Source organism: Euprymna scolopes, chromosome 20 (genome assembly GCF_053919585.1).
Source record: "Euprymna scolopes isolate OS-2025 chromosome 20, ASM5391958v1, whole genome shotgun sequence".
Classification (NCBI taxonomy): domain Eukaryota; kingdom Metazoa; phylum Mollusca; class Cephalopoda; order Sepiida; family Sepiolidae; genus Euprymna; species Euprymna scolopes.
Window position 1 is genome coordinate 22,607,143 of NC_136501.1, and position 25,965 is coordinate 22,633,107.

Genomic DNA, 25,965 nt, shown 5'->3' on the forward strand with positions numbered 1-25,965 from the left:
CTTGCGGAGAATGCTTTACAGTTATTTTAAAAATTGAACGGAAATTTAAATTCCATTTCGTTTTACATCCAACTCATCGTTCACATTCGATAGGTCAACTTTTCTAGGTTTTCGGGTATGCTGACCAGGTTGGGGGTGTATATTCTGAAAGCCATCCATAACATGAGGAGTTTGGGAGTGTCTATTCCGACAGCCGTTCTTAGCATGGAGAGGTGTCTATTCCGACATCCGTTCTTAACATGGAGAGGTTTTATAGGTGTGTCTATTCCAACAGCCGTTCTTAACATGGGGAGGTTTGGGGGGGGGGGTCTATTCCGACAGCCGTTCTTAGCATGGGGAGTTTTTTTTTGGGGGGGGGGTCTATTCAGACAGCCGTTCTTAACATGGGGAGGTCAGGGGGTGTCTATTCCGACAGCCGTTCTTAGCATGGAGAGGTGTCTACTCCCACAACCGTTCTTAACATGGGAAGGTTTTTTTTTGGGGGGGGGGGTCTATTCCGACAGCCGGTCTTAACATGGGGAAGTTGGGGTGTCTATTCCGACAGCCGTTCTTAACATGGGGAGGTTGATAGATGAAATCTGGACAAATTAAAGTATCATATTTAAACGCATTTTACGACCGGCCCCCCACCCCCACCCCGCTAGTTTAGATATATTACTATTCTCGCCATGACAATTAATCACCGTAGTTTCTGCTTAAAACCACATATTAAAAAAACAAAAACATCGACCTGTTAATTCTAACTTAACAAGCAAGCACCTAATTATTTTTCTACCTTATCGTTTTTTGTACTTGTTGGATATGTTACTATTTGAGACCTGACAATTATGTAGGTACCATTTGTTTTACTTGAAATTCAATATTTTTTCGTTGTTATAATAAAGAAGCACCAATGTTTCATCTCTTACAAGGGTAACGAGTAAACGTTAAAAATCGCGACCAAATCAAATTGCGAGAAAAAAAACAAAAAAAAAACATTCTGTATAGCCATTAAAATGTTTTCTTACGATTTTTTTGTTGAATATTAAGAAAAGTTATCATTTTCAGGTAAAAATCCATTTAGTATTACGCATGAAACCCGAGAAAAACACTTGAAATGTGAGTTAACATTATAGGAATAAGCGAAATAAAAACAAAACTACAATTGAATTTGACCTGATGTGTAATTTCGCTTTTTCGCACAGTATTACATTTCAAGCGTGCTTTTTAAGTTATATGCGTATTACTAACTGGATTTTAAATCTGAACATCCACAAAAATCAAAATGGTTACTCGTTTCTTATTAATATTTAACTAGCGGGACCTGTGGAAATTCCACAGTGGACTCTTTCATATGTAATATATTGTTGTTGGCATTTTTGTGGATGTTCAGCGTAAATGGAGACACCCTGATATTATTGTATTTCTTTTGTTAAAACTGCAAAAGTATATATCTAAGCTAGCAGAGACGCCCGGCATAGCCTGGTCGTAAAATATTCTTAAATATAATATTTTAATTTATACAGATTTCGTATATATTACTATAAGAGTCAATTTTCGATCCATTCTTATATATTATAAACTTGTGATTTCAAAAATAAAAAATATATCCATATGGCTTGTGTACATCAGCTTGAATCGAAACCGAAACCAAAACTTATGAAGAAAAAAGAATGTATGCATATATATGACTTGAGTTCCTTCAGCTATAATCGAAACCGAAACCAAAACTTATGAAGAATTCTTGGTAAAATTATTTATTACAAGAAATGGAAGGGCATAACAAACGACAGACACTCGGAAGAAAAAAAATAAATGTGACACAGAAAATAATACACATTCTATCGTATTAATATATTGATTAAAATATTTTATGTACCAAAAACAGTTTTTCATGAAACTATTTTAGTTAAAGCAAGGTTGTAATAAAAACAATTTATTTAGAAAAAAGAAACCGTCATTTAATATATATATATATATATATATATAAACTAGCTGTACCCTGGCACGCCTTGCTGTGGCTCAATTTGGTGTAATGGCAAAATGATCATGTTAAGAACGCCATATTAAAAATGGCTTTTGGAATGAATATCACAGTTCGTTAAGATTTTTTTTTTTTTAAATAAATTGTTAGTTGAAAGCACAGAATATTTAGCAAACACCATCCTCTCCTCATGGTAAGAATGGCTAAAGAAAATAACGGTTTTCTAGAAACGTATCTGTATGTCACCTAAAAAAATCCTTTAATAGAGGAAAAGCATTCATATTTTTTTTTTTTTATATATATATATAAAAATCAACTTCTTGTAAAAAAAAAAAAAGTGCATTTTCACTGGTAAAAGTTTTCTGGAAAAAAAAAAAAAAAAAGAGAAAGCTTTAACCTAACAATTTATGGTCAAAAAAAGCAAAACCCCAACAATTGACTGACGTATAATGTCACAATATTTTTTTTTTTTTTTTTTGTAGATTTTATAGTTGTACAAATAGCCTACAACCCTGTTATCAAAAAAGGGACACGTTAGGTCGTCACCGGAATATATCAAGAAGTTTGTTTGCATATAATTTATTTTAGATTAACCACATTGTTTAACAAATAAAAGGATTAAATGTGTTTAATTTTATAATTTATTATTGTTTTATAATTAAACATTTAAAACTTTAAACAATACAAACAATACGTTGTTTAACAAATAAAAAAGAAATGAAAAATGAAGTTTTAAAATGATTAAATGTGTTTTATTATATAATTTAAATTTTAAAACATTGAACAACACAAATAAGATTTTGGTTTGATTTTACATTTTATATTGTACTCGGATACATATGATGATGTGTCTCCACAATAATTCAATATTTAACTTCATCTTTCATTATTTCTTTTCGAGAACAAAACCAACATTTTATTTATATTGTTTAATATTTTTATTTTTAAATTATAAAAATAAAACACATTTAATCGTTTTAAAACTTCATCTTTCATTATTTCTCTGTTTTATTTGTTAAACAATTTTGTTAATTTTAATCACAGGATTATATTTTCAATAATCACGTAAACATAAACAAACTTTCTGTTTACGATATATGTACACCGGTGTCGACTCAACGTGTCCCTTTTTTGATAACACTGCTGGAGGCTATTTGTACAACTAAACGGCAAATCCGCCTTTTTTTTAAAATAATTTCACGCTATCTTATTGTTTAATAATAAATAGTTAGCTGTAGCTGAAAGCAAAGTATAGTTACAAAACACCCTCCCCTCGCCAATGTAAAAAATAAAAAAAGTTATTATTTCAGCACGATACAAAAAATGCATATTAAACTGTACTTTCACCTAACGATTTGTAGTTTTAGTAATAAAAATAAAATTTTGGGTACTTATATATTTTTTGTTACTGTACTGAAATAATGTTAATATTTTAAAAGGCATTCGTAACATGGGAAGGATACTAAAAATAAAAAAATAAAAAGATATTGTGAATGTTTAATCTTACCAAAAAAAAAAAAAAACTATGTAAAAACATTGTGATATCAAAAATTCATAAGCACCAAAATGTGGTTTAATTTTACAGGAGATATTGTTCCCGGGTGCATACGATGGCAGATGGTAACCATACTATGTTTACATATTTTTTTTTTTAATATCTAATAAATGTAAGGTGGAAGGACAAAATAGTTAGAAAACACCCTCACCTACTCCGTAAGAATGGTTTTCCAAATAATAACGATATATTTCACCACCGCACCAAAACTACATAAGAACCAAAAATTTCATTTTTATTGGTCAATGTTTGTCATTTTAAATAAAATGAAAGACAGGTAATCATTTCAAAACTTCATCTTGCAGTTTATTTTTTTTAATTTGTTAAGCACATGATCACATTTTCAATAAATATGTTATTATATTGTACCCATTTAAAGGTTGTAAAACATGTAAACAAACTTTTGCTCGATACGGGTGACGACTTTTAAGAATCCCTTTTAGTGATTACCTGGTGTGAGGATATATCTACAACTAAACAGCCAATCTGCCCCCAAAAATCCAGTATTATTTTACTTTAAGGCCTGTCTCACGTTCGTATATAAGGAAATAATGCTTTGTAGATTTATTTCGGTGTGCTGAAAACCAATTTGCAGACCGTTTACGTCGCAAAAAAAAAAAGTAGTTTTCATGATATGAAGAAATTACTTTTTCAAAAAGTGGGTGATCACTTTGCAATGTAAACGTAACTTGGAATGAGCACCCACTTTGTGGTCACGTGAGAGAGCGGCATTTTTTGTGTGTTTATTTTTGTTTGATTTCTTTTGCATGGTAATAACCCTTGGATTCTGGGACTATTTTCCAGTTCACAGCTCTAGCCATCGTTTACACTACACGCGCGCATAAATGAAGGCTGGTAAATATGCACTCGCGTACCAAACGGCCTTGTCAAAAAAACATATACAATAAACACGAAAGAAAATGCCCCCTCTCTCAGGTGGCCAAAAAGTTAGTGCTCATGTTAAGTTAAATTTACATGGAAAAGTGATCACCAAGTTTTTGGAAAAGTAAATTCCTCATATCATGTAAAGTATTTTTTGCGACCGAAATGGTTTACAGTTTCGTTTTTAGCACACCGAAATCTACAAAAAAATATTTTGTTATATACAAGCGTGAGAAAGGCCTTCAGGGGAGAAAAGTTTGTAAACAGATATTGAAATATTGTAAATCGGAAGTCATCAACTCATGGTGCATGGGTAAAAATAGTTTTATTTTATTCAATAATAATTTCTATTTTACTATTTTAACGATTTTTTTTTTTAAAGTGTATTATAGTCAGAATTTTTTTTTTTTTTTTTTTTTTACATGGGGGTCACCACTTATCAAGGCCCAAAGCCCACTCTGGGATAAGGGTTATTGCGTGTACAGTAATCAATGAGATAGTATTGTAGTAACCATTAGTATCGGGGGTTTTGATAGAGTGTCTTATTTAAGGGGGCGGTTTGTCAGGAGTTTGTTTATGTTGGACTTGAAGACGTCCAAGTTGTAGTCAGGTGGGAAACAGGCAAGCGGTAGAGAGTTCCACTGGCGTGCAGTTCTAAGAAAGAAGCTTTGCTCATGGAATCTACGTTTGGATTTAGGCACAGATCAATAGTGGGGAAAATTATTGACAGTAGTTTCAGCCAGACGGGTGTTTCTCGTGAAAGATTGGCGAGGGGGGACGAGGGATTGGAGCTCAAACGAGCACCTGCCATGGAATCGTTATGTTTCGTCATTTCAAAATGGTAAACCAGAAGTATATTCGCTAATCAGCTCGGATAAAATCGGAAATTTTCTCCGACGAATAAGTTGTTTTTTAATAAGGTAATATTTACTTTTTAATATTTAAAAACACAGATGATAAAGATTCACTATTATAAAATTTTACAGAAAACGGGATTGTAAATTTCTAGTTTATCAATTTTGAATAAACAAGACGTTCCATTTTTATATATATAGATATATATTAGATTTAATGTTTTTATTTCGCTAATAACGTGTCGCTTTTTTGGTTAGTAACGTCAAGGCTTTTCATGAAATTCAAGGTTTCATAACAGATATGCATCTTTGCTTTTGTTTACATGTAAATGTTGTAGTAGTAGCAATAATATTTTAATTAACGAAAGCATCAGTGTCTCTCTATCAATAAACAAATGTAAAAAAAATAAACAATGAAAAAAAAAAAAAAAAAACAAATAACTGCTCAACTTTTTACCCCGCCGGCCGAGAGATTTGTGTTGTTGTTTTTTTTACTACGGAATAACTTAAAATCAATTATTTCTTAACAACTTTTGAAAGATAAAACCCTAAACTTTATAGAATTAAAAACAAATATAGTGGTGAGAACACACTAATCGAATGCAACCTGGAGCGTTCGTAAATGTGTATTCCGAAATTAAATGTCTATTCCAGAATTAAATTTCAACCAATCAAATTTGCCGGAAAGCGTGCACAAAAAAGAACACACACACACACACACACACACACACACACACACACACACACACACACACACACACACACACACACACACACACACACACTATCGTATTAATATATAGATAATAAAAATAAAAAACAAACTAAAACCATTTTAATGCCTACAGAATGATATTAACTGACACAGAACATTATCCGTTAAAAAAAAAATCATATGCGACAAAAAAAAAAATAATAATTAAATAGAAATGGCATATCTTATTTATTTTTCATACTATTAAAAGAGGAATCATTACGAGTAAAAATCTATTATGCATGTAATTGGAAGAAAAGGACGTTTGAATTGTAAATATGTTAGACTGTAACAGACCGGAAGTGCTGCCATATGTAAAAATGAAGTTGGGTTATTGAAACGAAACAATCACTTTCATTTTTAACAGAAAACAATTGAGATAACACAATGTGTGGAATCAAGAAATTAAATAAACTAGAATACCCGTGACCCGTTGGGTCAGTATGTTATATTAGCTATGGAATTCATGTATGAGCGTGACATTTGTGACGTAAAGAAAATAGTTTTTTGTGACATAACAGAAACATTTCTATGAGAGTATATTAAAATGAAAAAAGAATATAGATAGATTTCTATGAGTCGTTCTGTTTATAATTGTTTATTTTTGAAAAAAAAAAAAAAAAAAAAACAACAACAAAATCTTACAGCTATTGAATTATAAATGATTTGCCATACTTATAGGTAAATATGCACTGAACAGATACTTAAACTTAAATTCAAATTTTGATATATATTTAATTTAAACGCGGAAAAAGACCCCAACAAAAACAACAATTGGGACGCTGAAAACGTACACAGTAAAACAATACGTTTTATTGTCACGCTGATTATTTATTTGTAACGCAAATGAAAAAAAAACAAAACATTTTCGGGGCTATTTATTTATGTTGGTAGCGTAGAAGAAAATGTATGAACGTTTTTTAAGAAAGGTGTATTAAAAAATGGAAAATGAAGACAGTGAGGAAAATCGCCGTTGTAATTTTTTGTAAGTTTTTAATTTAAATCTTGCGAAAGAGATATTTTTATACATACTTTAATTTTATATATTAGTTTTAATTGAGATAATACAGAGAATTGTGTATGGGACAATTAGAATCCAGAAGAGGAAAAATCGGAACATTTTGGGGTATTAGAATCGGTATCTGGAAAAATTGTGTCTATTTTCGGATGTCAAAAACGATTCTTTTAATTATCTTTTTTTTTTTATTTGATTTTGTTTAAAACAAATTCTTTCACTGATAGTAATAATGGTAAAATAATAAATATTTATTCATTTTAAACAACCAGTAAAACTAAAATTTATAGCTAATCTTCCACAAGTGTATTTTTATGCTTGAGAAAATATCCATACACTTAATGTGTTTTTACAGTAATCGAAAAAAAAAAAAAAAAAAAAAAAAATCGATTTCATAGGTAAATATTTGGAGATTTATAAAGAATCAGAATCTGGAAAAATCTTGGAATCGTCCCATCACTAATGTGCAGTCGAGTTTATAACCTGGCTTGAGGTACTTGTTTGTCTAGCCGTACTGATGAGCTGTGACACAGCTAAACAGTACTGTATGTAGATGACTAATATATATTTTGGTTCAAAACTACAATTGAAGCACATGTTCCCATGCGGAAATTCTATAGCAATCCCCACTTTCTCCAATGGTTTACTTCTACTTGTGCAGCTGCCATTGCTCAAAGGCAACATGCATACCGCAGATTTAACTGACATAAGTCCAGTTCAAACAGACAGAAGTTTATAGAAGCTAAAAGTAATTGTAAGAGAGAAATAGCGACAACTACGAGAAAATACACTGAAACCACCAGAAAACGCATCGAAGCACAGAAATTAGGAACCCGTGATTTTTGGAAAATCTACAGCAGTGTAGTAAATAATGGACAGTCAACAATTCCCCCACTATCTAACAATCAGGAGGTTGTTTGCACGGCAACCGAGAAGGCTAACATGCTTGCCAGCAACAAATCATCTGTGTGTATTTCCAGGCAACTTAGTTGCAGCGAAACCTCATTCGTCGAAATCAATGGACGTGTTCATCATATATCTATTTATCTATGGAAGTGAAATTGTCTGTGTGTGTGTGTGTGTGTGTGTGTACATTTCCCTATCAAACTACTCTGTCAATTTTCAATCTACAGACTCGAGATTCCACAAAAGAGGTATTGAGATATGGGAAAATCTTTATAATTGGTTTTCAGCCAGAATGATTTGACCTTTGAAAACTCTACCAAACTCCTCTGCTAATTTTGGGTTTAAACACTTGAAATTTTAGATGTAGTTTAATTGAACATGGATAAAACATTTTAATTTGATTTGAGCCCAAAACAATAAATGTTAAGAGGTCGAAATTTGGGTCAAAGTTAAAAAAAAAAACATTTTACCTCTGCGGTCTCTACCAAATTACTCAGCCAACTTTTGGTCCAAACATTTGAAATTTTACATAAAGGGTATTGAGACATGCAACAAGCTTTTTTTGGGTGAAAATTTGGCTGCCAAGAGGTCAAAGTTGAAAGAGCTGACCATTGCAGACTCTATCAAACTCCTCCGCCAATTATGGGTCTAAACACTTGAAATTTTAGATGTAGGTTACCTGGACACGAGTCAAACTTTTCAATACATACATATGCACATAAAGTTATGAATAATACATAGGGCCCAAGCAAAGCCGGGCTGAAATGCTAGTATATAAGAAACACATAATTTCCAAGGTCACCTAGTTTTTATTATGATATATGACGTCAGTCTGTACCATTACCCATACAGGATATTATGCATCTGTTTCTTGGATAAATGCAATTAATTATTGTTTTATTTATAATAAGATGTAGTTTGCTTGAAGCATTGCATGTGATATGCATATAGAGAAGTGTTAGAAGACTATTACAATGCAAGAAATGGAAATTTGCATATATATATATATATTCATTAACCCTTACCTTGAGTGGCCTTCAGGCCTTGATAAGTGATAACTCCCTTGTAAAAAAAAACCCACACATTCCGTCTGTATCAGAAAACATTCTATGCGACATGAATATCTGTGCGTGATCTTACCAAGCTATTCAAAAACCTGGATTCCAGTAAAGCAACTGACCCTGATGGCATTCCAATTATAGTGCTCAAAAACTCCAACCAGAACTAGCTCCCATACTTACAAAACTGTTTTAAGTGTTGTCTTAAGAATTGCTTCCCAACACCCTGGAAAATCTCATCGGTACGCCCTGTATTTAAGAATTCAGGTGATCGGTCATCTTCTTCTCAGTACAGACTAATAAGTCTGCTGTGTGTCATGAGTAAGTTGCTTGAATCTTTTAAATAGAGAAGTAGACATCCACCTCAGCAAAAATAATCTTCTTAGTGACATGCAATATGGTTTTCGTTCTGCTAGATCTACAGCAGATGTGCTTATGGTTATATCTCATCGGATTAGTGAAACTCAGAGGTTTCCTTTCTAGGGCAAAAGGTCTACTTCACAAGATCTCCAGTTATGGTATAGTTGGAAATATCTTTTCAATTATTAAATCATTTCTCTCTTATAGGTTCATAAGAGTAGTGGTTAAGTGGCACAAATCAGAATTATTATTAATGCTGGAGTCCCTCAGGGGTCCATCCTGGGCCCAACTCTCTTCCTGATCTACATTAATGATCTTCCAAATCACATCCTTAGATCATTCGTAGATATTTGTGCTGATGACACTACCATCTATAGCAGCACATCAAAGACCGTTAATGACAAAGTTCTGATTCTCTCTCCTCTGATCTTGAGCATGTGGTACAATGGGGAAAAAAGTGTCTGGTTACTTTTAATGCATCTAAAACGAAGCTTCTATCTTTACATCATCAATGCTCTGATCTCCATCTGGCATCAATTGAAATGAATGGCTCTCGTCTTGGAGAGGTTCCATGTTTTGACAAACTTCTAGGCTTGACCTTTACTTCCGATCTGAAATGGAACACTTACATTAAATCCATTGCCAAAGTCGCTGGAAAAATGATGGGATCCTTCTATTGATCCAGTAGATATCTACCTGCTGATGCAATTCTCTACTTATATAAGAGCCATGTACGTCCAAGGATATAGTATTGCATTCATGAGAAACACTCATCTAGCTGAAAACATTAACATCTCCCGCTTTTTACCTGTGCCTAAACCTAAACGTAGATTCCATGAACAAAGCTTCTTTCTTAGAACTGCACACCTGTGGAACTCTCTTCCGCTTACCTGTTTTCCAGCTGACTACAATATGGTCGTCTTCAAGTCCAATGTAAATAAGTTCTTGATGAGCCGTTCCCCATTAAGTAATCCAATTTACACTTCAAGCGATTACTATGATATTGTCCTTTTGACCACTGTACACTCTTTAACCCTTATCTTTGAGTGGCCTGCGGGTCTTGATGAGTAGTGATTCTTTTGTCAAAATATATATATATAAAATATTAAATGAAAGATGAGGAATAAAAGCTATATAACTTTAGTATATCATCAGAAAAATAAGGAGAAGTTAAGGGAGAATTTGAGAGAAAACCTTTTAGGCCATGGCATTTTGAAGCTAAATGCTTCTCATCAGAAGAGGAGAAAGGCCAGAATGATGCAAAATGCAAATATAGAAAAAACTGGAATGACATTTAAAAATAAAACGAGGATGAAAGTACAGGACAATATGATAAACAGTAATTAAAAGTAGGTATAACATATAAGGATGAGCAGATGTACTCAGCATTACCTGGTATTAAATGTAACATTAAATTTCCTTAAAAAAACAAAAAACAAATGAAGTTAAAAAAAAGAAATGAAAGAAACTAAGACATGTGCTTGCGAATATTATGTTTTTTCTAAACAGTTCACTTCTTGTAAGTAAAAAAGAAATACTTGAGCGGAGATCAAAACCAAAACCTAAAGACAGCAAGTAAAATACGATAACCATTAGGCTAGCTTGCCACGTTCTTTAAAATGTGTTTTCAAACCATGCTTATTCTTAACATAAAGACGCTGTCATGCATGTGCAGTCGTGAAACAGTTGACAAATAAAAATCCGACAATCCCTCAAGTACCAATTTTTCAGTTTTTACCCCTTAGCAACTCTTTTTTCCAGATGAAAACTGATTTAAAAGTTTTTGACATGTCTGAATACCCTATATACCAAATTTCAAGCTTATAGATAAAAAATTTGTTGAGTATATATATATATATATATATATATATATATATATATATATATATATATATATATATATATATATATAGGTTGAGAATTGTCCTCACACATACACATTTACTTCTATATTTCTTCATTAGTAAATCTTATTTGATAAGTCAAAAATTCTACACACTGGTCTGTGTCATCATATTTCATAATATATTTCGAGGAAAAACCTCTTTATCAAATGGTGGGCGTTTTAAATACTTCAAAAGTTATGTGAACATGTAATTATTATTTTTCATTTTATTTCATTTTTTTTTTTTTTTGCACTTGTAATGTTTTATGTTAATAACACAAAACATCAATAGCGTTCACAGCAAAGAGAAACAAAATTCACGCTTGTCCGTTTGTCTATTTCATTTTATTAAAAACATTTACATTTTAGGCTTTCGTTAAGATCAGCACCCGTGTTGAAAAAGGCTTTCTGTGGTCCTGTCAGCTGGACGGAAAAAAAGTTTACTTAAACTTTTACAGGGTAGAACGATAAAAGTTGTCACCCTATAGTAAACAACACTGCAGCTTTAGTTTAAAACTTTTATTGAAAAAAATCAATCAAACTTGATTGTGTAGTAGAGCTGACATCTCTTTAATGTAGCCGCCTTTAGCCTCAATCACCGCCTTGATATGGGCCGAAACTAGGAGCATGCCTTTTCCATAAGCTCAGCGAATACTCAGCAGATGACAGCGATCAGGCTGGCTTTGGTATTGTGGAAGGTCATATTGGTGATGTTGTTGACGTATGACCAAATGAAGTAATCCAGTGGGTTCAGGTCGAGGGAGCAGGGGGACTAATGAGAGAAGGGTACAAAGTCATAGCACTCCTGAAGTCAAGCCTGGGTCTCTTTGAACTTGTAGGCCAGCGCAGAGTCCTGCTGTCACACCCAGGGTCTGCCAGCAGCCACCTGCTTGCACTAGAGGATCACCACACTCTTCAGCACTTCCAGGTACACTTTGGAGTTGACTTTCAAGCCGGCTTCGAAGACGTGAAGTGGTATGATGTGGCCCTCACTTGAAACTACACCAAACTACAAATACAATAACCGTGGTAGGAGACTTTGTTGAACTGTGCCCTCAAGTGTTGAACAGTTCGGACTTGCATTTTGAGGCTGCTGGCAATGCCCCCGTTGTCATAACTTGGATCGGTAGAGAGCATGAGTTGTACAGTGGTGCATCTCCGATTTCACTCGTTGAACATTGTGTCACTTTCAAGCATGATAAAAGACCCTTCGCCTTGGGAATTTATACATAACTGACCAACTAGTAGATGGTCTGCAATAACAAAAAAAAAAAAAGGTTTTTTCTCAAATGGAAATGGAATCATGTCGGCTTTGCTAGGGCGACAATTTTATCGTTCCGCTCTGTATAATAAAAATATACTTACGAAACGGTGTTACATTAAGAAAATGAAATTTTTTTTTTTTTTTTTTTTTAAATCAAACTTCATAAGAAAAAAAGGTGAGAGGGATTTTTTTTTTTCGTCCAGCCAACAAGACCGCACAAAGACTTATAAAAGCCTTTGTGAACAGAGGAACTATTGTTAAATAAAGCCACATTTTATAATTAGTTGGGAGGGGGGGGGCATCTCATGGATATACTTCACATTAATTTGGTGGAAGTAGTAAACTAACTCTATAATTGAAATTAATTTCGTTAAATTCATATTCTTTAGCCCCTTGAAACACAACCGGGGCGTCTTCCCAGAAATCAATAAGGACACTCGTGTACTCCTGCTCCGAACCCTCTACCTCTTATCAACATTTATCGGCATTTTTAACAAGAGCTAACAAAACAAAAAGTGATAAAAAAAAAAAAAATAAACGAAATCAAATGTCCAGTGTTACCAAAGACAAGTTACTCTTCTATATACCTGGATATTTTTTTTTTTTGTTATTTTAAACTTATTTTAAAGCGTTGTTTTTACATTTAATACACAATAATTGTCGGCTGTTAAGTTAGAACAAGAAGCAAAAATGTCTGACATTAGACGATCACTTGGGGGGGGGGTCGATAATCGCTCAGAAATCGAAAATTAAACGAAAATACTGGTAATAAAAATAGACAGTTTATTTAAATTTTCGTTTGATTAGTGGGAGATATTAGCAGTGTTTATTTAATTTTCGATTTTTAGCAATTATCGAGGACTCAAATGGTTATAACAAAACCATCATTTGTTTTTATTGATACTACTTTTGTTTAAAAGTAAATATACGCTTTAAAATAAGTTAAAAACAAACAAAAACCTAATCTAGATAGGTAGAAGAGTAACTTACCTTGCCTTTAGCAATATTTATTTGTTGTATATTTATTTGTTTGACCCATTTTTTGTTTTGCATGCTATCATATAAAATTATATTGTATAAATAATGTGACAATGAATGGAAACTAATTGTTTCATAACAAGTGGAGAAACTGAACACGAAAATTGAAACGCTAGCAGAATATTTTTTTTTTCATTTATTTAGAACCCCTAAAATAACAATAAGAAAAATTGGGGCTTGTTTCACAAAATATATTTTCTTTTCCCAGTTGTATTAAAAATTCAGAAAAGAAAGGGAAAGAACTGAAATGTCTATGAGATAATTACCTTCCTAAGTGTCTAATGTCTCTCTGTACAGAGATCTGTCAGGACAACCTGGTACGAGCATACTAATCTCTACAAGCAAACCCTGACTAAATATTCAAAATTACATAGTGTTCGCAGCCCAAATAAGATCTCCTCGGTATGGCTAACCCACGCTATTCGCTAATACGAGGAATGGTTCGCCTTAACACGAAGGTACATGTTCCACCGGACTAGTTGAATTCTTGTCCCGGAATCCAGTAAGACCACGAGATCAAAAAATAAGATATACTACATATAACAACATTTAAAGGTACTAGTGCAGAGAGTGATCCAGACGTAAATAATAACGTTATTATTTAAAAAGCCATTCTTAGCATGGGGAGGGGAGGGTGTTTTGTACCTATTCTATACTTCAACCTTACAATTGAATAAAAAAACATATAAAACTTTAATTAAACTTGGAAATACGATTTTAAAAAATAGCGCGGATCACTCTCTGCACTAGCACCCATTTAAAATAGACAATTGGGGAGAGGAAAATCATATTTTCAACTTGAACTCAGTTTTTGAGAGGTAGGCACTGCCAAACGAATGTGAAGAATTGTGAAAAAAGGAACGCATGATCTGACTTGTGTTAACTATACGAACTATGGAAAAGCAGAAGCGACTAAATGATTTTTTTAAAACCTTTATCTTCTTTTTTTTTTTTACGCTTTCACCCCAAACAAGGCACGTTGCCATTTTGATTCAGGGGGCTATTATCAGGGACCTAGGTTGCAGGGGTACTATGTAAGGAGTTGAGTAGCAAGATGTCTGTTCACATTACATTTGACCTTCTGCATGTCAGTACAGTTGGGGAAGCAGGAACCGGAAGAGAATTCCAAAGTCCTGCAGTTCTGGGGAAGAAGCTATTAGAGTAAAAGGCTTTCTTAGATCTAAGGATCTCAACTGTGTAGGGGTGGGACTTTGCTGCTTGTCGGGGGTATTTTCGTCGAGGGGGTACGAGGGCTTGTAGTTCGTCAGAGCATCCACCATTAAAATACTTGTAAAACAGGCAGAGGGATACAAAATTTTGTCGGTAAGACAGGGGCTGAAGTTTAGATGACAGTTCGGGACCTATTAGGTTGGCTACTCTCTTTTGAACCTTATCCAGGAGAGAGAGACTAGTAGCAGATGCACCAGCCCACATGTGACAACAATACTCCATACATGGGCGAATGGTGGCTTTGTAGAAGTACAGGGTACTTTCAGGTGTAAATAAATTTCTAGCACGATAGAGAGAGCCCACCTTCTTTGCAATAATCTCGATGTACCTATTTCAACTCATATTTCCTGTGAACGTTAAGCCAAGGAGCTTGAACGAAGTGTTCTCAGGTAAAGTATCGCTAGCCATAGCTATTGGTGGTTGGTAAGATTAAAACGATTAAAATTTCATTATTTCAAAATGTTCCATTACAACAGAGTTTTAATTAATTGTGTAATTCTTAAAACTAATTCTTCAAACTGCAATTAATAATTAATTTTTGTTATAATTTTGTCGGGTTTTAAGATTTACACAGTTTAATGATTAATAATATTTTAAAAATTTGTATATGAAATAGTTTTATGAGTGTTCGTTTGGTTACTTACCGGCTTCCATACTTTTGTTTGGTAAAGAGACAAATTAGATATAGTAGAGGGTCCAGAAAATGTTTAATTTTTGTGCAATAATATTTTCAATCGGTTTTAATTTGGTTATAAAATACCTGGCAAGAGCCATGTTTATATTAAAATTTAATATTAAAAAAAAAAAAAATTTAAACAATTAAAAATCTGTTGTAACGGAACATTTTGAAATAATGGAATTGTAATCGTTTTAATCTTTTAAAAAGTAATTAATTTTACGAAGTTTCTTTTTCTTGGCAATTCAACTGATAATATATTAATTAGAAAAAACGCTATTTAAAAAAAAACATAATATAAAATTTATCAGTTTTTTAATTGCAAATTCAAGGTAAGTTTTTGTTCAATACGTGTATTTAAATTAAAACAAATATTTTTTTTACTTATTTAAATTCTTATGTTTCATAATAAATAGAAAGTTCGATAGATTTAAATATATTTTGTTCAAATTTCGAAAAAAAAAAAAATATGGGGGTAGGACACGCACTAAATATATCCCCTCAAATATTTTACGGAAACTGCATTTTATATGTAATTTTATTCTAAAATGGATAAGTATCGAAAATTCCACAAAAATCTGACCATGAGTTGATTTTTGCTAGATTTATTAAACGCGGGTATTATCATGTTTTCACGCTCGTGGGAACGTTATTTTAAAGCGTCAATTATGAAAACAATATTTTCGTCTCGCAATTTCATTATTTTCATACGATGAAAGAACATTTTTAAATATTATTACTAGTTTATTTTATCCTTCTTTTAAATGGCACAAAAGTTATATTGATAATATTAACTTATAATAAAGTTACATCGTGTTACATATAGGGGGGGGTAATTCTGTGGCGAATTTTGGCGGTGCCTATTGAGAGGTGAATTTTAATGGAACATTCGAAAATATCGGGATAGTTTTGTTGAAATGTAGGTGTTTCTGCCTATGGTTTCATGTTTCGTTTTATGCTTGGTGGCTTCCGTTCCGTATTTGCATCAACTGCATCTATTTCCGCCATTTTTGTTTTAGGATCACAATTGTTAGAGATTGTCAGGCTGTATTAGGTACAAATTCTGAACAAACACTTAAAATAATGTAATACTTCGGTACCCACCCTATAAAAATGCGTGCTTTCGCCCTCCCTCCCTCCCCCTTTTTAAAAAAGTTCCCCCCCCCCCCGACGATTATCATAAATTACAGACTTAAGTATCATACTGGCAGGAAAAAAAAAAATTGACTTTTAAGAAGGTGGGGGGGTCACTTTTGGATTTTTATTACTATACACAGATTCGAAAAAGTTGTCAAAAAACAAATATATAAGTTATAACAAATAAATGTTATCAAAGGCAAGATAAATTACTTTTCTACCTAACTGAATAATTTTTTAGTGTTTTTTATTCAATGTAACATGTTTATTCAGCTCGAAAAACATACAGCGTTTACCGATGTATTGGAAAATTAAAAATGCCGCTGAAGTCTCTGTGGAACAAGTTTGGGAAAATGAGTTAACAATAAAAAACTATACAAAATACTGTTAAAAACCCACCGAATATATGTCAGCCTATACCATGGTAACATATATTGAGCGAGTTTCTAACAGTATTTTGTATAGTTTAAAATTTTTTTTTTCATTTTCCCAAACTTAACGTGTTCAACAGAGAATCCGGTGCCATTTGTAATTTTCCAATACATCGGTAAACACTAAGTTTTTCGAGCTGAATAAACATGTTACACGAAATAAAAACATTAACAAATTATCCAGCTAGGTAGAAAAGTAACTTATCTTGCCTTTGATAACATTTATTTGTTATATATTTGTTTTTTGACAACTTTTTCGAATCTATGTGTATTTTTTGCTGATGTTTTACTTCAAAACTAATCGCGCGTTCTATTTGTAAAAGCAAGAAAATTTGAAAAAAGTAAAAATAAATAAATAAATAAATAAATAAAAACAAAACAAACAAAACAAAAAATTATTTTTCTTAAAAATAATTAAAATACGGTTATCAAACAATCCGTCACCCGGTGTTTACAAAGGTTTTGCCCGGAGTTATCATCTGCAAAATGAAACATTCCTCCCCCCCCCATTTTTCTTTTCAAATTTGTATTTTTTAAAATAAGTAAACGAACAAAAAATTGATAACTCATTTTTTTTTTATTATTTTTTTGTTAAAAAAAAAAAAAAAAAAAAAAAAAACTCGTTTCATTTTGCAGACGACAGCTTCGGACAAAACCTTTGTAAGGACCGGGTGATGGAATTAAAGAACTTAAAATCCGGTTGATTTTTTTGGTTCTTGTTAAAGTTGAAGGATCGATTTTTTTTTTTTTTTAATATGTCGTTTGAAGCAAAAAAAAAAAAAAAACGAACAATATTATTTGACCCATCCCCGAGACCTTACACGCCCTAGGTTTTTGGATATGCTGAAAACTAATATCGCAACAAAAGTAAATAAAGTTAAAAAAATGATTTTTTTGCTAATAGGTGGATGTATGTAATTAGATACCAAGCCGAAAAAGTGATTAAAAAAAAAAAAAACTTAGCAACGCAAGATTTTGTTAGAAAATTCGGTGCTAATGCAGAGAGTGATCCGCGCTATTTTTTTAAATCGTATTTCCACGTTTAATTAAAGTTGTTTTTATTATTATTATTATTATTCAATTGTAAGGTTAAAGTACAGAATAGGTACAAAACACCCTCCCCTCCTCATGTTATGAATGGCTTTTTAAATAATAACGTTATTATTTCAGCACGGATCACTCTACATGAGTACCGGAAATTCTTTTATTTATTTTAGGATGGGAAGAGATAACGCCATTTATTGATTCCGGGGTTCAACAAAAAATAAATAAAATGAATAAAAAAAGCAAACAAATCTGTTTAGTTTCATTTCGATAATAATTAACTGATATAAGTAAATAAATAAATAAAAAAAATAGTTCGTTTCATATTTTCATTTCCGGTTCGATGTTTTGCTGTCTTAATTCAAATTCCAGACGAACTATTTTGTTGGGCCGAATCACACCTATGGTAACATCTCGTTCAACATTACCAATATCAATATATTACCAATATATATATATATATATATATATATATATAATATATATATATATATATATATATATATATATATATATATATATATATATATTACAATAGAAAAATGTGAGCACGATAAGTTAAGCTTAAACATGAAAAAGTAAAAGGACTAGTTGTTAAAACTGGAAAAGAAAGGACGAGATATTCTAGTAAAAAAATATAATAAATTTATAACTTAAAATATTGCAGCATTAAAAATTGATTATATAATGTTAAATTGAATTAAAAAAAATCTTAATGCTGCAATATTTTAAGTTATAAATTTATTATATTTTTACTACTAGAATATCTTTTTTACTTTTCCATATTTAAGCTTAACCATATTACTTTTCATGCTCGCATTTTTCTATTGTAATCCATGATATTTCAAGGCTCCCAGTAAATTCACTTGTTCTATATTTAATTTCAGTCTTATTTATTTTTTGCCCACATAAACATAACATACACATAGGTAATAACGGGACGGCACTCGTCTGCTTTCAATAAAATCCTCCCAATTATCTCCCTTTCATTCTTTCATCCTCTCTGTTTCACTTGTTACTTCTCTTTTCGCGAGAGCCGTTAACTGGTAGCAACAGTAGTCGCTGAAGCGACGTGGTTGCTATGGAAACCAGTTATGAAAAACGTCGCTCAATCATTACTTTTTTTTTTTTTTTTTTTTTACGATTTTGAACACCAGTAAATTCGCCATAACTTGTTTTTCTTCAGTAAGAAAGTTGAAAAAAATTTTTTTCACAATATAACTGAGGTGATCTATAAACTGTAATAATTGTTTGAAATTTGGTCACAAAATGAATGAGCGGTGAAGCTTTAAAGCAGTTCTAAATGACTAAAACTTACACTTAACCATATATTAAAACACTACTGCGTTTGAATAATAAATTACGAAAATTCACCAAGTTATTTATAGTTAAGAGTAATTTTTGCGGAAAATTGGGTTAAATTGCATTTTTCTTAGATACTATGAAGTAGGCTGAAGATTTGACATAAGTCGGAACGAATATTTTAGTTTGCTTGTTAATAGCATGTAATGTTTGTGTGTAGAGTTGTAGCGATAGACTTGATATATTGCAATTTTCGACATGACAATTAAGTACGTCGTATTGTTTTTTGTTTAAAACGACATATTTTTTAACAATCAATCCGTTGATTATCAAGCAATGATTTTTTTTCTAAGAAGTTTTTCTGTGAAACAAGTTTTATAATCGGGAAATATTTCCTAATGTATGATCGCTAATTATTTGCCTTATTTTGTCATTTCACACCTAAATAACATTTTGTACAAGAAAATCGTAGGTTATATCATTTTTCAACGCTTTCTACACTATTGGGACGAGATTTTGTATTCGATAAATGGAGTTTTCGGATTAAAAAAAAAAAAACATCAATGGTTTTTGTCCATACGTTACAATAGTAGCTTCCAAATTAATCATGGTAACAGATTAAAAAAAATGCCGCCATCTTGTTTAAATCGAAACGGACAATTACCTCCCTTTTGCACGTTCCTGTGTCTTACGATCGTTTTCAATTTTTTTTTCTTTAATAAATAATTTTCTACCTGATCGATTTTCGTAATTTTTGGATATAATCATCTTAAAAATACGAGAATTACGTAGATACCATTGTTTTCATGTGAAATTCCGTATTACGATTTCCGAAATTTCGTCCCAATAGTGTAGAACTAAGTGCCTATTTTTCTTATAGTGAAAGCAATACACAATGGCTTTATTTCATGTGAAATGTTGATGTTAGTTAAAACAAACGGCATGAATCACTTTAGTAGAAAAATTGGATACTTATGCAGAATACGGAACATGATATTTTTTGATAAAATTTTCAATGCCCGCGCTTGCGCGTACAACAATGGCCACTACTGATAATGTAAGGAATTATATTGCTTAATATCCCGTAAACCACGCGCTTGCATGAGTTTAAATGCGATATTAGTTTTCAGCATATCCAAAAACCTATGCGAGTCGTTATTTTAAAGACGATTGTTCCTATTTACAATGCCTCCCTACGGGACACAGACACCAGGGTCGTTTTTTAATGTGGAGAAAAGGAACAAAAATAAAAATTGTCTCAGTCGCGAAATATGTCTCTTCCGCTGACAGAGAACAAGAAATTGAAGTGCAGCATCTGAAGAGCAGATACTACACTTTGATCTTGTCCCGAACTGTTAAGGTGGAAAATAAGTAAAAATTTGCCATTTAAATTGTTCGGTGAAAGTACAGAATAGTTACAAAACGCCCCACCCCCGTGTTAAGTAAGTATAGATTTATAAATAATGTTATTATTTCAGCACGGTCCGTATTCTGCGTAAAGTACCAAAAGTCCCGAAATTCATTTCATTAAAAAATGGAAAATAAAACAAATTGTTTAATATTAAGATAGGAGTGTTCGTGTTTACAGTATGACACGACAAAAACTGGAATAAGAAAAATAAATAAAAAAATAACCTTTCTTTTCGTCATGTTTTGAAGACCAAACAGCTTTTTATAAAAAGGCTAAATTCGCGGAATTTAGGCGAAAAAAATCGATGTTTCCGAAATGGGGGATCGATTTACCAAAAAACATTATATTAGAAACTGAGTACTCCTTAAAAAACATGTTAGATATTGAATTTGTTTTCGTAGTTTTTGATAATCTGGTAGATTAGTGACCATTCGATTATAATCCGCTGAACAAATTAAAAATAAATAAATAAAATAAAAAGAGAGGTACCGCTTCCATACGTGCGTCATATTTAATAGTCAAAAAACGATACCATAATAATAAGCTAATTATTACAGTATAGTTTGATTACGGAATTATTAACCGAACAAAAACTATCAATAATTTCAATTACAGCCATCTTGAAGCTGAAATCATCAATATGAATAAATTAATTTAATATAACATATTCACACTTAAATTAAAAAAAAAAAAAAAGAAGTGTTTACTGCCCGAATATTTTTCTATTTTAGAATGATTTCTATTTAGAAATAATTTTTCAAATCTGACAATACTAGTACCACCACCACCACTACTACTAGTAATATACTTGATATTAATCGTGAAGAGTTACGATAAAATTAAAATTTATATAAAAAAAAACAACAACAACAAAACAATAAGGAAGTAAGAATATAAAATATAAATGAAATAAACCAAACGGTTGCTGCAATTAACAAACTTTGCATAAAATTATCGGGTGCTTATTCAGAATTACACTTAATTAAAAAAGAAAAAAAAAGGTACTAGTGATCCGGCGGATCCGCGCTATTTTTTAAATTGTATTTCCAAGTTTGATTAAAGTTTTATGGGTCTTTTTTTTATTCAATTGTAAGGTTGAAGTATAGAATAGGCACAAAACACCCTACCCTCCCCATGTTAAGAATGGCTTTTTAAATAATAACGTTGTTATTTACGTCCGGATCACTCTCTGCATTAGTACAAAAAAAAATACAGAAAAATATTTATGATGTACGCACCTGTCAGAGGCTGTCATATTCCAAAAACCACGTAAATTGACAATGCAGTGTTTTTTTTTTAAGTTGTGAATGTCAAATTTTACGATTTTTAGCGATTAGTAATTTTGGGCAGCCATTGTTTATAAAAAAAGGGAGACAACTCAAATCAAACTACTGAAATAAAAAATCAGTCTTGCGTTGGATACAATTTGCTATTTTTAAAGCACTAAACATTCTTTAAAAAAAACGATTTTCTATAAAAAAAAAAAAAAGAAACATTTGATCAATTTACGTGATTTTTGGAATATGACACATTTGTTCCGTGACGCGTACGTACACCACAAAAATTGTTCCGTATTTTTATTTTCTCCAATTTAAATAAACACCAATTATTGTAACTCAAATACTTAAAACACTAAAAATAAATTTATGATGAATTAAATATAAAATTTAAAAAATAATCAAGCCTTATGATCGAAGTGAAAAATTGAGAAATTATTCAGACATGTTCATCCGAAAGAAAATAAAATAATTATAATAAATTAAATAAGTTTAGAGAAAATATTTAGAGATAATCTCGTTAATAATATTCGTTATGCAAAAGAAAGAAATTTCAAACAAAAACAGAAAACAGCGTTTCTACGACTCCATTTTGTCATACACACACACACGCATGTTGAGTAGAAAATGGCGCATGTTTGATGGCAGGAATTCCACTTTCGCATAAAATTTCTAAAAAGCTTCATCAAAAATCTTCATTCTTACCTCTTTATGCAAATCCTATAGGTGCACACTTGCGTTCTATTTCAAGTCGGTAAATTTCCTTAATCCACAACGCAGCTAGAAACAAAAATCCTAACCGCAATAGATAAAATGGATACAAGAATTAGGGTTTATTTAAAATAAAGATGGCGGTGTTGTTATAAAGTAAATCACCTGCCCTTGAAAAGGATAGTTAACACTAGATGGCGTCCTTGTCTTATTCACACCGATTATCTGCCCTTGTCTTTTTTTCCTATGTGATTTTTTTCCTCTTTCCTTTTTAACTCCCCCAACTCTCTAAGTTTATCTTCTGTAAAAAGCAGCACGCTATTCTCCAACAAAACTATGCGATTGCTAGTCTATGAGAACGGACTATGCAGACTGCTATAAAATCTAGTTCGTTTGCTTACAACTACAGGATCATGCTAAAATCATTCGAAGAAATAACAGAAAAAAGGGTTTTAGTATTTTTGATTTGATTTAAGAGCGTGAACATGGCGCACGCACACAAACATATACACACGTCAATATTTCATACATACAGTTTATAGTTTTAAATAGAATGGCAAATATGTTTGTATTAATTAAGATTATTCGGACTATTGTCCTCATCTTGTCTGTTATTCGCACAACGTTTCGGCCGATATCACCAAAAAATTTCTTAAAAACAAAACAAACAAGCAAACAAAAACATCCCGTCGAACTCAAGAATTACGTTTCACTCAGAGGGATAGCGGAACTAGCGACAGAAACATTTTCCGTAATAAAAACATCGGAGATGAGAACAGCAGTCCGATGGATACAAATTATCAATCTTCATCTAAACAAAAAAACATCAAAACAGAATATGAGAAATAACTCATATTTTTACACATTTTATTGCCACAAAATAATTTCAAATCTAAAATTCGATCGCTAAAATATCAGAATTAAATTTTATTACAAGTATCTTTATTTTCGTAATAAATAAATAAATAAATAGATAAATAAAAATAACTTCGACTATGAAATCAGTGATTTCTCATTTTCATAATATATTTTCCTAAAAAGGAAAAAGGCGTAACTAGTTTAAAAATAATAATAATAAAAAACACCTGTTGAAGGTGGTTTTCGGCATTCGGGTTAAAAAAATATATCGGAAAACTCTCTCTTTCTCTCTCTCACTCTCTCTCTCTCCCTCTCTCCCTCTCTCTCTCTCACACACACACACACCCCTGAAATCGATGCTTAAGATAGATCATTTTAAGATAAATTTCATATACGCGCGTGCACACACACACACACACACACACACACACACACACACACGCGCATAGACAAACGACTCCTTAAGAGAATGAAGAATGAAACGCGGAACATTCTGTGTAGCTAAATTGACATATTTTTGCAAAACTTACTTAACTCTTCTCACCTGTTGAAGTAAAAACTGAGAATTTACAAATGGAATATTATCAGATGATAAAATTTTATTGGTTACAAATACTACTACTACTACTGCTTAGTACTGCTACTACTACTACTACTACTAGTAGTAGTACTAAAAATAATGATAATAACAACAATAGCAAAAACAATATATATATAGTTCAGAAATTTAAAGTTACAAAATGAAAATGATTTTGAAAACTCAACACCACATTCCAACATGAGTTAGAAGTATATATATATATATATATATATATATATATATATATATATATATATATATATATATATATATATATATATGTATATATATATATTATATGTATAACATATATATATTATATGTATAACATATATATATATACTATATGTATAACATATATATATACTATATGTAACACATATATATATATATATATATACTAGCAGGGGTGCCCGGCGTTGCTCGGGTGTTTGGAGGTGTATGCTGTGCAAAAAACAAAAAACATGGTTAATTTTTTCAAATTTGACCCCTATTATGACCCCTTAAAATTTATAGTTTCGGGCTCAAATCACTTTATTAAGTTAGATCCAGGTTCAAGGAACCTATATCTAAAATTTCAAGTGTCTAGACCCAAAATTGTCGGAGAAGTTTGGTAGAGTTCTTAAAGGTCAAATCGTTGAAATTTGACCCCTTAACAGCCAAATTTCTGGCTGACACCCGTCACATCCATTTTCCCAAATCTCAGTACCCGGTATTTCAAATTTCGAGTCTATAGACTAAAAATTGACAGAGTTATTGCGTAGGGAAATGTACACAGACAGACAGACACACAGACAGACAGACAGACACGTTCACTTTTATAGATATATAGATTGTATGTATAACATATATATAGATTATATGTATAACATATATATATATATTATATGTATAACATATATATATTAATTTTATTTATACAAACATTAATGGCTACATATGTGCATACATGTTTCTGTAATCACCCACGTTGGGGGATTACGTCTTCAGGCCAAGAACTACCTTCAAAAGTCTTTTTGGTAGACACGTGTTGTTTCATTGGATGTACTTCTAGGAAACTAAACTCTACTGGCTATAACATATATATATATATATATTATATGTATAACATATATATATATATTATATGTATAACATATATATATATATTATATATGTATAATATATATATATATATATTATATGTATAACATATATATATATATTATATGTATAATATATATATATTATATGTATAACATATATATATATATTATATATGTATAATATATATATATTATATGTATAATATATATATATATATTATATGTATAACATATATATATATTATATGTATAACATATATATATATTATATGTTTATCATATATATATACTATATGTATAACATATATATATATTATATATGTATAACATATATATATATATATATATTATATATGTATAACATATATATATATATTATATATGTATAACATATATATGCATTATATATGTATAACATACATATATATATTATATATGTATAACATATATATATATATTATATATGTATAACATATATAATATATATAATATATATATAATATATATACATAATATATATAATATATATACATAATATATATATTATATATGTATAACATATATATATAATATATTATATATATATATATAATATATATATAATATAATATATATATATATAATATATTATATATATATAATATATATAATATAATGTATATATACAATATATATGATATATATAATAT

The 25,965-nt window shown here is 31.0% G+C and overlaps 1 protein-coding gene across 2 annotated transcripts in view; it reads right to left on the bottom strand.

Annotated features, from left to right (window-relative positions):
* The window catches only part of LOC145241355 (uncharacterized), a 79,161-nt gene extending 56,243 nt beyond the window's left edge, over positions 1-22,918 (bottom strand). Inside the window, exon 1 of one of the 2 annotated variants that reach the window (XM_080104226.1) lies at positions 22,748-22,918. The gene's annotated coding sequence lies outside the window, so the exon portion shown is untranslated. Of the gene's footprint in view, positions 1-22,003; positions 22,026-22,747 lie in introns of those variants that run through there. The other variant, XM_080104228.1, reaches the window with a different exon arrangement.
* Positions 22,919-25,965: the final 3,047 nt, after the last annotated feature.